The sequence below is a fragment of the Schistocerca cancellata genome, chromosome 2 (assembly GCF_023864275.1).
Source record: "Schistocerca cancellata isolate TAMUIC-IGC-003103 chromosome 2, iqSchCanc2.1, whole genome shotgun sequence".
NCBI lineage: Eukaryota > Metazoa > Arthropoda > Insecta > Orthoptera > Acrididae > Schistocerca > Schistocerca cancellata.
This window is the reverse complement of record NC_064627.1, coordinates 1,099,528,236-1,099,537,763: the sequence shown is the minus strand read 5'-3', so window position 1 is coordinate 1,099,537,763 and position 9,528 is coordinate 1,099,528,236. Positions and strand designations below refer to the sequence as shown.

The following is a 9,528-nucleotide window of genomic DNA, read 5'->3' as shown; positions in this document are numbered from 1 at the left end:
CCTGGGCTATTGGTACCATCATGTAGAGCTGCCCCTGGGCTCGCACTGCCTGCTGCTGAGAAAGTGATTGCTTTTGCTGATATGACTTGCAATAACGACTGCGCGAAACGCCGCTATCTCGTTAGGGGCGCTACGGCAGACACCCTCTCGAGAACCCCGAATACTTGTTGAGCACTCGGCTGCGATGGGTTCCAGGCTGACAAAATAACTGTCGTGTGTGCATTCGCGGATGAGAGAAAGGCTGAGGCAAGTTCGAGTGAACAAGGATGGACTCCTCGGCTCCGTCGTTTCCGTAGTGTAGCGGTTATCACGTCTGCTTCACACGCAGAAGGTCCCCGGTTCTATCCCGGGCGGGAACAGTATTTTTTTGCCTATGTCGTATTGTACTCCAGTGAGCCTCGTCGTGTGTGCATCTGCTGCATGTCCCTTCGTTTTGCAAGTACCACATTTATTGAATTTTTTAGTTACGATGGCAACATCAATACAAGTTGTCTGTGAAGTAAGGTGCACTCAAGCAGTTTCCGTGGTGTGGCGGTTGTCACGTCTGCCTAACACGCAGAAGGTCCCCGGTTCGATCCCGGGCGGAAACACTTTTTCATCACATTAAGCAAGACTTACTAACATGCATCTGCTACCATCTGTACCCGAAACCTCCGTAATTGCCTTCATGCGTCGGACCAGAGTGTCAATTGCTCACATCAAATAAGAAATTCATTTGACATTGGCGGCGAGCTTTTTGCGCTGACTCAGCCACTGACGTGTGATCAGTTTGCACAAAACGCTAGGGCTCGTCCCGGATTTGAACCCGGGACCACCTGCACCCTAAGCAGGAATCATACCCCTAGACCAACGAGCTTGTGGCACGGCGAATGCCAGTTATTCCAGTCCCTCGATGTCTTCCAGGGTGCTCTGGAAGTCTCGTTTAGGCTGGCGGGATGGGGGCGGCGCGAATTCCCGCGGTCGGCGGCCTTCCTGGGCTATTGGTACCATCATGTAGAGCTGCCCCTGGGCTCGCACTGCCTGCTGCTGAGAAAGTGATTGCTTTTGCTGATATGACTTGCAATAACGACTGCGCGAAACGCCGCTATCTCGTTAGGGGCGCTACGGCAGACACCCTCTCGAGAACCCCGAAGACTTCTTGAGCCCTCGGCTGCGATGGGTTCCAGGCTGACAAAAGAACTGTCGTGTGTGCATTCGCGGATGAGAGAAAGGCTGAGGCAAGTTCGAGTGAACAAGGATGGACTCCTCGGCTCCGTCGTTTCCGTAGTGTAGCGGTTATCACGTCTGCTTCACACGCAGAAGGTCCCCGGTTCTATCCCGGGCGGGAACAGTATTTTCCTGCCTATGTCGTATTGTACCTCAGTGAGCCTCGTCGTGTGTGCATCTGCTGCATGTCCCTTCGTTTTGCAAGTACCACATTTATTGAATTTTTTAGTTACAATGGCAACATCACTACAAGTTGTCTGTGAAGTAAGGAGCACTCAAGCAGTTTCCGTGGTGTAGCGGTTATCACGTCTGCCTAACACGCAGAAGGTCCCCGGTTCGATCCCGGGCGGAAACACTTTTTCATCACTTTAAGCAAGACTTACTAACATGCATCTGCTACCATCTGTACCCGAAACCTTCGTAATTGCCTTCATGCGTCGGACCAGAGTGTCAATTCCTCACATCAAATAAGAAATTCATTTGACATTGGCGGCGAGCTTTTTGCGCTGACTCAGCCACTGACGTGCGATCAGTTTGCACGAAACGCTAGGGCTCGTCCGGGATTTGAACCCGGAACCTCCTGCACCCTAAGCAGGAATCATACCCCTAGACCAACGAGCCCTGTGACACGTCGAATGCCAGTTATTCCAGTCCCTCGATGTCTTCCAGGGTGCTCTGGAAGTCTCGTTTAGGCTGTCGGGATGGGGGCGGCGCGAATTCCAGCGGTCGGCGGCCTTCCTGGGCTATTGGTACCATCATGTAGAGCTGCCCCTGGGCTCGCACTGCCTGCTGCTGAGAAAGTGATTGCTTTTGCTGATATGACTTGCAATAACGACTGCGCGAAACGCCGCTATCTCGTTAGGGGCGCTACGGCAGACACCCTCTCGAGAACCCCGAATACTTGTTGAGCCCTCGGCTGCGATGGGTTCCAGGCTGACAAAAGAACTGTCGTGTGTGCATTCGCGGATGAGAGAAAGGCTGAGGCAAGTTCGAGTGAACAAGGATGGACTCCTCGGCTCCGTCGTTTCCGTAGTGTAGCGGTTATCACGTCTGCTTCACACGCAGAAGGTCCCCGGTTTTATCCCGGGCGGGAACAGTATTTTCCTGCCTATGTCGTATTGTACCTCAGTGAGCCTCGTCGTGTGTGCATCTGCTGCATGTCCCTTCGTGTTGCAAGTACCACATTTATTGAATTTTTTAGTTACAATGGCAACATCACTACAAGTTGTCTGTGAAGTAAGGAGCACTCAAGCAGTTTCCGTGGTGTAGCGGTTATCACGTCTGCCTAACACGCAGAAGGTCCCCGGTTCGATCCCGGGCGGAAACACTTTTTCATCACTTTAAGCAAGACTTACTAACATGCATCTGCTACCATCTGTACCCGAAACCTTCGTAATTGCCTTCATGCGTCGGACCGGAGTGTCAATTCCTCACATCAAATAAGAAATTCATTTGACATTGGCGGCGAGCTTTTTGCGCTGACTCAGCCACTGACGTGCGATCAGTTTGCACGAAACGCTAGGGCTCGTCCGGGATTTGAACCCGGGACCTCCTGCACCCTAAGCAGGAATCATACCCCTAGACCAACGAGCCCTGTGACACGTCGAATGCCAGTTATTCCAGTCCCTCGATGTCTTCCAGGGTGCTCTGGAAGTCTCGTTTAGGCTGGCGGGATGGGGGCGGCGCGAATTCCCGCGGTCGGCGGCCTTCCTGGGCTATTGGTACCTTCATGTAGAGCTGCCCCTGGGCTCGCACTGCCTGCTGCTGAGAAAGTGATTGCTTTTGCTGATATGACTTGCAATAACGACTGCGCGAAACGCCGCTATCTCGTTAGGGGCGCTACGGCAGACACCCTCTCGAGAACCCCGAAGACTTCTTGAGCCCTCGGCTGCGATGGGTTCCAGGCTGACAAAAGAACTGTCGTGTGTGCATTCGCGGATGAGAGAAAGGCTGAGGCAAGTTCGAGTGAACAAGGATGGACTCCTCGGCTCCGTCGTTTCCGTAGTGTAGCGGTTATCACGTCTGCTTCACACGCAGAAGGTCCCCGGTTCTATCCCGGGCGGGAACAGTATTTTCCTGCCTATGTCGTATTGTACCTCAGTGAGCCTCGTCGTGTGTGCATCTGCTGCATGTCCCTTCGTTTTGCAAGTACCACATTTATTGAATTTTTTAGTTACAATGGCAACATCACTACAAGTTGTCTGTGAAGTAAGGAGCACTCAAGCAGTTTCCGTGGTATAGCGGTTATCACGTCTGCCTAACACGCAGAAGGTCCCCGGTTCGATCCCGGGCGGAAACACTTTTTCATCACTTTAAGCAAGACTTACTAACATGCATCTGCTACCATCTGTACCCGAAACCTTCGTAATTGCCTTCATGCGTCGGACCAGAGTGTCAATTCCTCACATCAAATAAGAAATTCATTTGACATTGGCGGCGAGCTTTTTGCGCTGACTCAGCCACTGACGTGCGATCAGTTTGCACGAAACGCTAGGGCTCGTCCGGGATATGAACCCGGGACCTCCTGCACCCTAAGCAGGAATCATACCCCTAGACCAACGAGCCCTGTGACACGTCGAATGCCAGTTATTCCAGTCCCTCGATGTCTTCCAGGGTGCTCTGGAAGTCTCGTTTAGGCTGGCGGGATGGGGGCGGCGCGAATTCCCGCGGTCGGCGGCCTTCCTGGGCTATTGGTACCTTCATGTAGAGCTGCCCCTGGGCTCGCACTGCCTGCTGCTGAGAAAGTGATTGCTTTTGCTGATATGACTTGCAATAACGACTGCGCGAAACGCCGCTATCTCGTTAGGGGCGCTACGGCAGACACCCTCTCGAGAACCCCGAAGACTTCTTGAGCCCTCGGCTGCGATGGGTTCCAGGCTGACAAAAGAACTGTCGTGTGTGCATTCGCGGATGAGAGAAAGGCTGAGGCAAGTTCGAGTGAACAAGGATGGACTCCTCGGCTCCGTCGTTTCCGTAGTGTAGCGGTTATCACGTCTGCTTCACACGCAGAAGGTCCCCGGTTTTATCCCGGGCGGGAACAGTATTTTCCTGCCTATGTCGTATTGTACCTCAGTGAGCCTCGTCGTGTGTGCATCTGCTGCATGTCCCTTCGTGTTGCAAGTACCACATTTATTGAATTTTTTAGTTACAATGGCAACATCACTACAAGTTGTCTGTGAAGTAAGGAGCACTCAAGCAGTTTCCGTGGTGTAGCGGTTATCACGTCTGCCTAACACGCAGAAGGTCCCCGGTTCGATCCCGGGCGGAAACACTTTTTCATCACTTTAAGCAAGACTTACTAACATGCATCTGCTACCATCTGTACCCGAAACCTTCGTAATTGCCTTCATGCGTCGGACCGGAGTGTCAATTCCTCACATCAAATAAGAAATTCATTTGACATTGGCGGCGAGCTTTTTGCGCTGACTCAGCCACTGACGTGCGATCAGTTTGCACGAAACGCTAGGGCTCGTCCGGGATTTGAACCCGGGACCTCCTGCACCCTAAGCAGGAATCATACCCCTAGACCAACGAGCCCTGTGACACGTCGAATGCCAGTTATTCCAGTCCCTCGATGTCTTCCAGGGTGCTCTGGAAGTCTCGTTTAGGCTGGCGGGATGGGGGCGGCGCGAATTCCCGCGGTCGGCGGCCTTCCTGGGCTATTGGTACCTTCATGTAGAGCTGCCCCTGGGCTCGCACTGCCTGCTGCTGAGAAAGTGATTGCTTTTGCTGATATGACTTGCAATAACGACTGCGCGAAACGCCGCTATCTCGTTAGGGGCGCTACGGCAGACACCCTCTCGAGAACCCCGAAGACTTCTTGAGCCCTCGGCTGCGATGGGTTCCAGGCTGACAAAAGAACTGTCGTGTGTGCATTCGCGGATGAGAGAAAGGCTGAGGCAAGTTCGAGTGAACAAGGATGGACTCCTCGGCTCCGTCGTTTCCGTAGTGTAGCGGTTATCACGTCTGCTTCACACGCAGAAGGTCCCCGGTTCTATCCCGGGCGGGAACAGTATTTTCCTGCCTATGTCGTATTGTACCTCAGTGAGCCTCGTCGTGTGTGCATCTGCTGCATGTCCCTTCGTTTTGCAAGTACCACATTTATTGAATTTTTTAGTTACAATGGCAACATCACTACAAGTTGTCTGTGAAGTAAGGAGCACTCAAGCAGTTTCCGTGGTGTAGCGGTTATCACGTCTGCCTAACACGCAGAAGGTCCCCGGTTCGATCCCGGGCGGAAACACTTTTTCATCACTTTAAGCAAGACTTACTAACATGCATCTGCTACCATCTGTACCCGAAACCTTCGTAATTGCCTTCATGCGTCGGACCAGAGTGTCAATTCCTCACATCAAATAAGAAATTCATTTGACATTGGCGGCGAGCTTTTTGCGCTGACTCAGCCACTGACGTGCGATCAGTTTGCACGAAACGCTAGGGCTCGTCCGGGATTTGAACCCGGGACCTCCTGCACCCTAAGCAGGAATCATACCCCTAGACCAACGAGCCCTGTGACACGTCGAATGCCAGTTATTCCAGTCCCTCGATGTCTTCCAGGGTGCTCTGGAAGTCTCGTTTAGGCTGGCGGGATGGGGGCGGCGCGAATTCCCGCGGTCGGCGGCCTTCCTGGGCTATTGGTACCTTCATGTAGAGCTGCCCCTGGGCTCGCACTGCCTGCTGCTGAGAAAGTGATTGCTTTTGCTGATATGACTTGCAATAACGACTGCGCGAAACGCCGCTATCTCGTTAGGGGCGCTACGGCAGACACCCTCTCGAGAACCCCGAAGACTTCTTGAGCCCTCGGCTGCGATGGGTTCCAGGCTGACAAAAGAACTGTCGTGTGTGCATTCGCGGATGAGAGAAAGGCTGAGGCAAGTTCGAGTGAACAAGGATGGACTCCTCGGCTCCGTCGTTTCCGTAGTGTAGCGGTTATCACGTCTGCTTCACACGCAGAAGGTCCCCGGTTTTATCCCGGGCGGGAACAGTATTTTCCTGCCTATGTCGTATTGTACCTCAGTGAGCCTCGTCGTGTGTGCATCTGCTGCATGTCCCTTCGTGTTGCAAGTACCACATTTATTGAATTTTTTAGTTACAATGGCAACATCACTACAAGTTGTCTGTGAAGTAAGGAGCACTCAAGCAGTTTCCGTGGTGTAGCGGTTATCACGTCTGCCTAACACGCAGAAGGTCCCCGGTTCGATCCCGGGCATAAACACTTTTTCATCACTTTAAGCAAGACTTACTAACATGCATCTGCTACCATCTGTACCCGAAACCTTCGTAATTGCCTTCATGCGTCGGACCAGAGTGTCAATTCCTCACATCAAATAAGAAATTCATTTGACATTGGCGGCGAGCTTTTTGCGCTGACCCAGCCACTGACGTGCGATCAGTTTGCACGAAACGCTAGGGCTCGTCCGGGATTTGAACCCGGAACCTCCTGCACCCTAAGCAGGAATCATACCCCTAGACCAACGAGCCCTGTGACACGTCGAATGCCAGTTATTCCAGTCCCTCGATGTCTTCCAGGGTGCTCTGGAAGTCTCGTTTAGGCTGTCGGGATGGGGGCGGCGCGAATTCCAGCGGTCGGCGGCCTTCCTGGGCTATTGGTACCATCATGTAGAGCTGCCCCTGGGCTCGCACTGCCTGCTGCTGAGAAAGTGATTGCTTTTGCTGATATGACTTGCAATAACGACTGCGCGAAACGCCGCTATCTCGTTAGGGGCGCTACGGCAGACACCCTCTCGAGAACCCCGAATACTTGTTGAGCCCTCGGCTGCGATGGGTTCCAGGCTGACAAAAGAACTGTCGTGTGTGCATTCGCGGATGAGAGAAAGGCTGAGGCAAGTTCGAGTGAACAAGGATGGACTCCTCGGCTCCGTCGTTTCCGTAGTGTAGCGGTTATCACGTCTGCTTCACACGCAGAAGGTCCCCGGTTTTATCCCGGGCGGGAACAGTATTTTCCTGCCTATGTCGTATTGTACCTCAGTGAGCCTCGTCGTGTGTGCATCTGCTGCATGTCCCTTCGTGTTGCAAGTACCACATTTATTGAATTTTTTAGTTACAATGGCAACATCACTACAAGTTGTCTGTGAAGTAAGGAGCACTCAAGCAGTTTCCGTGGTGTAGCGGTTATCACGTCTGCCTAACACGCAGAAGGTCCCCGGTTCGATCCCGGGCGGAAACACTTTTTCATCACTTTAAGCAAGACTTACTAACATGCATCTGCTACCATCTGTACCCGAAACCTTCGTAATTGCCTTCATGCGTCGGACCGGAGTGTCAATTCCTCACATCAAATAAGAAATTCATTTGACATTGGCGGCGAGCTTTTTGCGCTGACTCAGCCACTGACGTGCGATCAGTTTGCACGAAACGCTAGGGCTCGTCCGGGATTTGAACCCGGGACCTCCTGCACCCTAAGCAGGAATCATACCCCTAGACCAACGAGCCCTGTGACACGTCGAATGCCAGTTATTCCAGTCCCTCGATGTCTTCCAGGGTGCTCTGGAAGTCTCGTTTAGGCTGGCGGGATGGGGGCGGCGCGAATTCCCGCGGTCGGCGGCCTTCCTGGGCTATTGGTACCTTCATGTAGAGCTGCCCCTGGGCTCGCACTGCCTGCTGCTGAGAAAGTGATTGCTTTTGCTGATATGACTTGCAATAACGACTGCGCGAAACGCCGCTATCTCGTTAGGGGCGCTACGGCAGACACCCTCTCGAGAACCCCGAAGACTTCTTGAGCCCTCGGCTGCGATGGGTTCCAGGCTGACAAAAGAACTGTCGTGTGTGCATTCGCGGATGAGAGAAAGGCTGAGGCAAGTTCGAGTGAACAAGGATGGACTCCTCGGCTCCGTCGTTTCCGTAGTGTAGCGGTTATCACGTCTGCTTCACACGCAGAAGGTCCCCGGTTCTATCCCGGGCGGGAACAGTATTTTCCTGCCTATGTCGTATTGTACCTCAGTGAGCCTCGTCGTGTGTGCATCTGCTGCATGTCCCTTCGTGTTGCAAGTACCACATTTATTGAATTTTTTAGTTACAATGGCAACATCACTACAAGTTGTCTGTGAAGTAAGGAGCACTCAAGCAGTTTCCGTGGTGTAGCGGTTATCACGTCTGCCTAACACGCAGAAGGTCCCCGGTTCGATCCCGGGCGGAAACACTTTTTCATCACTTTAAGCAAGACTTACTAACATGCATCTGCTACCATCTGTACCCGAAACCTTCGTAATTGCCTTCATGCGTCGGACCGGAGTGTCAATTCCTCACATCAAATAAGAAATTCATTTGACATTGGCGGCGAGCTTTTTGCGCTGACTCAGCCACTGACGTGCGATCAGTTTGCACGAAACGCTAGGGCTCGTCCGGGATTTGAACCCGGGACCTCCTGCACCCTAAGCAGGAATCATACCCCTAGACCAACGAGCCCTGTGACACGTCGAATGCCAGTTATTCCAGTCCCTCGATGTCTTCCAGGGTGCTCTGGAAGTCTCGTTTAGGCTGGCGGGATGGGGGCGGCGCGAATTCCCGCGGTCGGCGGCCTTCCTGGGCTATTGGTACCTTCATGTAGAGCTGCCCCTGGGCTCGCACTGCCTGCTGCTGAGAAAGTGATTGCTTTTGCTGATATGACTTGCAATAACGACTGCGCGAAACGCCGCTATCTCGTTAGGGGCGCTACGGCAGACACCCTCTCGAGAACCCCGAAGACTTCTTGAGCCCTCGGCTGCGATGGGTTCCAGGCTGACAAAAGAACTGTCGTGTGTGCATTCGCGGATGAGAGAAAGGCTGAGGCAAGTTCGAGTGAACAAGGATGGACTCCTCGGCTCCGTCGTTTCCGTAGTGTAGCGGTTATCACGTCTGCTTCACACGCAGAAGGTCCCCGGTTCTATCCCGGGCGGGAACAGTATTTTCCTGCCTATGTCGTATTGTACCTCAGTGAGCCTCGTCGTGTGTGCATCTGCTGCATGTCCCTTCGTTTTGCAAGTACCACATTTATTGAATTTTTTAGTTACAATGGCAACATCACTACAAGTTGTCTGTGAAGTAAGGAGCACTCAAGCAGTTTCCGTGGTGTAGCGGTTATCACGTCTGCCTAACACGCAGAAGGTCCCCGGTTCGATCCCGGGCGGAAACACTTTTTCATCACTTTAAGCAAGACTTACTAACATGCATCTGCTACCATCTGTACCCGAAACCTTCGTAATTGCCTTCATGCGTCGGACCAGAGTGTCAATTCCTCACATCAAATAAGAAATTCATTTGACATTGGCGGCGAGCTTTTTGCGCTGACTCAGCCACTGACGTGCGATCAGTTTGCACGAAACG

General features: G+C 52.7%; 28 non-coding genes across 28 annotated transcripts; 20 read left to right on the top strand and 8 right to left on the bottom strand.

Moving 5' to 3' along the window:
* Positions 1 to 286: 286 nt before the first annotated feature.
* Positions 287 to 359, top strand: Trnav-cac (transfer RNA valine (anticodon CAC)). Its single transcript has one exon. It is a non-coding gene; the product is annotated as a tRNA-Val (tRNA).
* Positions 360 to 517: 158 nt separating this feature from the next.
* Trnav-aac (transfer RNA valine (anticodon AAC)) lies at positions 518 to 590 on the top strand. Its single transcript has one exon. It is a non-coding gene; the product is annotated as a tRNA-Val (tRNA).
* Positions 591 to 1,257: 667 nt separating this feature from the next.
* On the top strand, positions 1,258 to 1,330 carry Trnav-cac (transfer RNA valine (anticodon CAC)). The gene has a single exon. It is a non-coding gene; the product is annotated as a tRNA-Val (tRNA).
* Positions 1,331 to 1,488: 158 nt separating this feature from the next.
* Trnav-aac (transfer RNA valine (anticodon AAC)) lies at positions 1,489 to 1,561 on the top strand. The gene has a single exon. It is a non-coding gene; the product is annotated as a tRNA-Val (tRNA).
* A 194-nt stretch (positions 1,562 to 1,755) lies between these two features.
* Trnap-agg (transfer RNA proline (anticodon AGG)) lies at positions 1,756 to 1,827 on the bottom strand. The gene has a single exon. It is a non-coding gene; the product is annotated as a tRNA-Pro (tRNA).
* Positions 1,828 to 2,229: 402 nt separating this feature from the next.
* Trnav-cac (transfer RNA valine (anticodon CAC)) lies at positions 2,230 to 2,302 on the top strand. The gene has a single exon. It is a non-coding gene; the product is annotated as a tRNA-Val (tRNA).
* Positions 2,303 to 2,460: 158 nt separating this feature from the next.
* Positions 2,461 to 2,533, top strand: Trnav-aac (transfer RNA valine (anticodon AAC)). The gene has a single exon. It is a non-coding gene; the product is annotated as a tRNA-Val (tRNA).
* Positions 2,534 to 2,727: 194 nt separating this feature from the next.
* Positions 2,728 to 2,799, bottom strand: Trnap-agg (transfer RNA proline (anticodon AGG)). Its single transcript has one exon. It is a non-coding gene; the product is annotated as a tRNA-Pro (tRNA).
* A 402-nt stretch (positions 2,800 to 3,201) lies between these two features.
* Positions 3,202 to 3,274, top strand: Trnav-cac (transfer RNA valine (anticodon CAC)). The gene has a single exon. It is a non-coding gene; the product is annotated as a tRNA-Val (tRNA).
* A 158-nt stretch (positions 3,275 to 3,432) lies between these two features.
* Trnav-aac (transfer RNA valine (anticodon AAC)) lies at positions 3,433 to 3,505 on the top strand. Its single transcript has one exon. It is a non-coding gene; the product is annotated as a tRNA-Val (tRNA).
* Positions 3,506 to 3,699: 194 nt separating this feature from the next.
* Positions 3,700 to 3,771, bottom strand: Trnap-agg (transfer RNA proline (anticodon AGG)). The gene has a single exon. It is a non-coding gene; the product is annotated as a tRNA-Pro (tRNA).
* Positions 3,772 to 4,173: 402 nt separating this feature from the next.
* Trnav-cac (transfer RNA valine (anticodon CAC)) lies at positions 4,174 to 4,246 on the top strand. Its single transcript has one exon. It is a non-coding gene; the product is annotated as a tRNA-Val (tRNA).
* Positions 4,247 to 4,404: 158 nt separating this feature from the next.
* Positions 4,405 to 4,477, top strand: Trnav-aac (transfer RNA valine (anticodon AAC)). Its single transcript has one exon. It is a non-coding gene; the product is annotated as a tRNA-Val (tRNA).
* A 194-nt stretch (positions 4,478 to 4,671) lies between these two features.
* On the bottom strand, positions 4,672 to 4,743 carry Trnap-agg (transfer RNA proline (anticodon AGG)). The gene has a single exon. It is a non-coding gene; the product is annotated as a tRNA-Pro (tRNA).
* Positions 4,744 to 5,145: 402 nt separating this feature from the next.
* On the top strand, positions 5,146 to 5,218 carry Trnav-cac (transfer RNA valine (anticodon CAC)). The gene has a single exon. It is a non-coding gene; the product is annotated as a tRNA-Val (tRNA).
* A 158-nt stretch (positions 5,219 to 5,376) lies between these two features.
* Positions 5,377 to 5,449, top strand: Trnav-aac (transfer RNA valine (anticodon AAC)). Its single transcript has one exon. It is a non-coding gene; the product is annotated as a tRNA-Val (tRNA).
* Positions 5,450 to 5,643: 194 nt separating this feature from the next.
* Trnap-agg (transfer RNA proline (anticodon AGG)) lies at positions 5,644 to 5,715 on the bottom strand. Its single transcript has one exon. It is a non-coding gene; the product is annotated as a tRNA-Pro (tRNA).
* A 402-nt stretch (positions 5,716 to 6,117) lies between these two features.
* On the top strand, positions 6,118 to 6,190 carry Trnav-cac (transfer RNA valine (anticodon CAC)). Its single transcript has one exon. It is a non-coding gene; the product is annotated as a tRNA-Val (tRNA).
* Positions 6,191 to 6,348: 158 nt separating this feature from the next.
* On the top strand, positions 6,349 to 6,421 carry Trnav-aac (transfer RNA valine (anticodon AAC)). The gene has a single exon. It is a non-coding gene; the product is annotated as a tRNA-Val (tRNA).
* A 194-nt stretch (positions 6,422 to 6,615) lies between these two features.
* On the bottom strand, positions 6,616 to 6,687 carry Trnap-agg (transfer RNA proline (anticodon AGG)). Its single transcript has one exon. It is a non-coding gene; the product is annotated as a tRNA-Pro (tRNA).
* A 402-nt stretch (positions 6,688 to 7,089) lies between these two features.
* Trnav-cac (transfer RNA valine (anticodon CAC)) lies at positions 7,090 to 7,162 on the top strand. Its single transcript has one exon. It is a non-coding gene; the product is annotated as a tRNA-Val (tRNA).
* Positions 7,163 to 7,320: 158 nt separating this feature from the next.
* Trnav-aac (transfer RNA valine (anticodon AAC)) lies at positions 7,321 to 7,393 on the top strand. Its single transcript has one exon. It is a non-coding gene; the product is annotated as a tRNA-Val (tRNA).
* Positions 7,394 to 7,587: 194 nt separating this feature from the next.
* Positions 7,588 to 7,659, bottom strand: Trnap-agg (transfer RNA proline (anticodon AGG)). The gene has a single exon. It is a non-coding gene; the product is annotated as a tRNA-Pro (tRNA).
* A 402-nt stretch (positions 7,660 to 8,061) lies between these two features.
* Trnav-cac (transfer RNA valine (anticodon CAC)) lies at positions 8,062 to 8,134 on the top strand. The gene has a single exon. It is a non-coding gene; the product is annotated as a tRNA-Val (tRNA).
* Positions 8,135 to 8,292: 158 nt separating this feature from the next.
* On the top strand, positions 8,293 to 8,365 carry Trnav-aac (transfer RNA valine (anticodon AAC)). The gene has a single exon. It is a non-coding gene; the product is annotated as a tRNA-Val (tRNA).
* A 194-nt stretch (positions 8,366 to 8,559) lies between these two features.
* Trnap-agg (transfer RNA proline (anticodon AGG)) lies at positions 8,560 to 8,631 on the bottom strand. The gene has a single exon. It is a non-coding gene; the product is annotated as a tRNA-Pro (tRNA).
* Positions 8,632 to 9,033: 402 nt separating this feature from the next.
* Trnav-cac (transfer RNA valine (anticodon CAC)) lies at positions 9,034 to 9,106 on the top strand. Its single transcript has one exon. It is a non-coding gene; the product is annotated as a tRNA-Val (tRNA).
* Positions 9,107 to 9,264: 158 nt separating this feature from the next.
* Positions 9,265 to 9,337, top strand: Trnav-aac (transfer RNA valine (anticodon AAC)). The gene has a single exon. It is a non-coding gene; the product is annotated as a tRNA-Val (tRNA).
* The last annotated feature ends 191 nt before the right edge of the window (positions 9,338 to 9,528 follow it).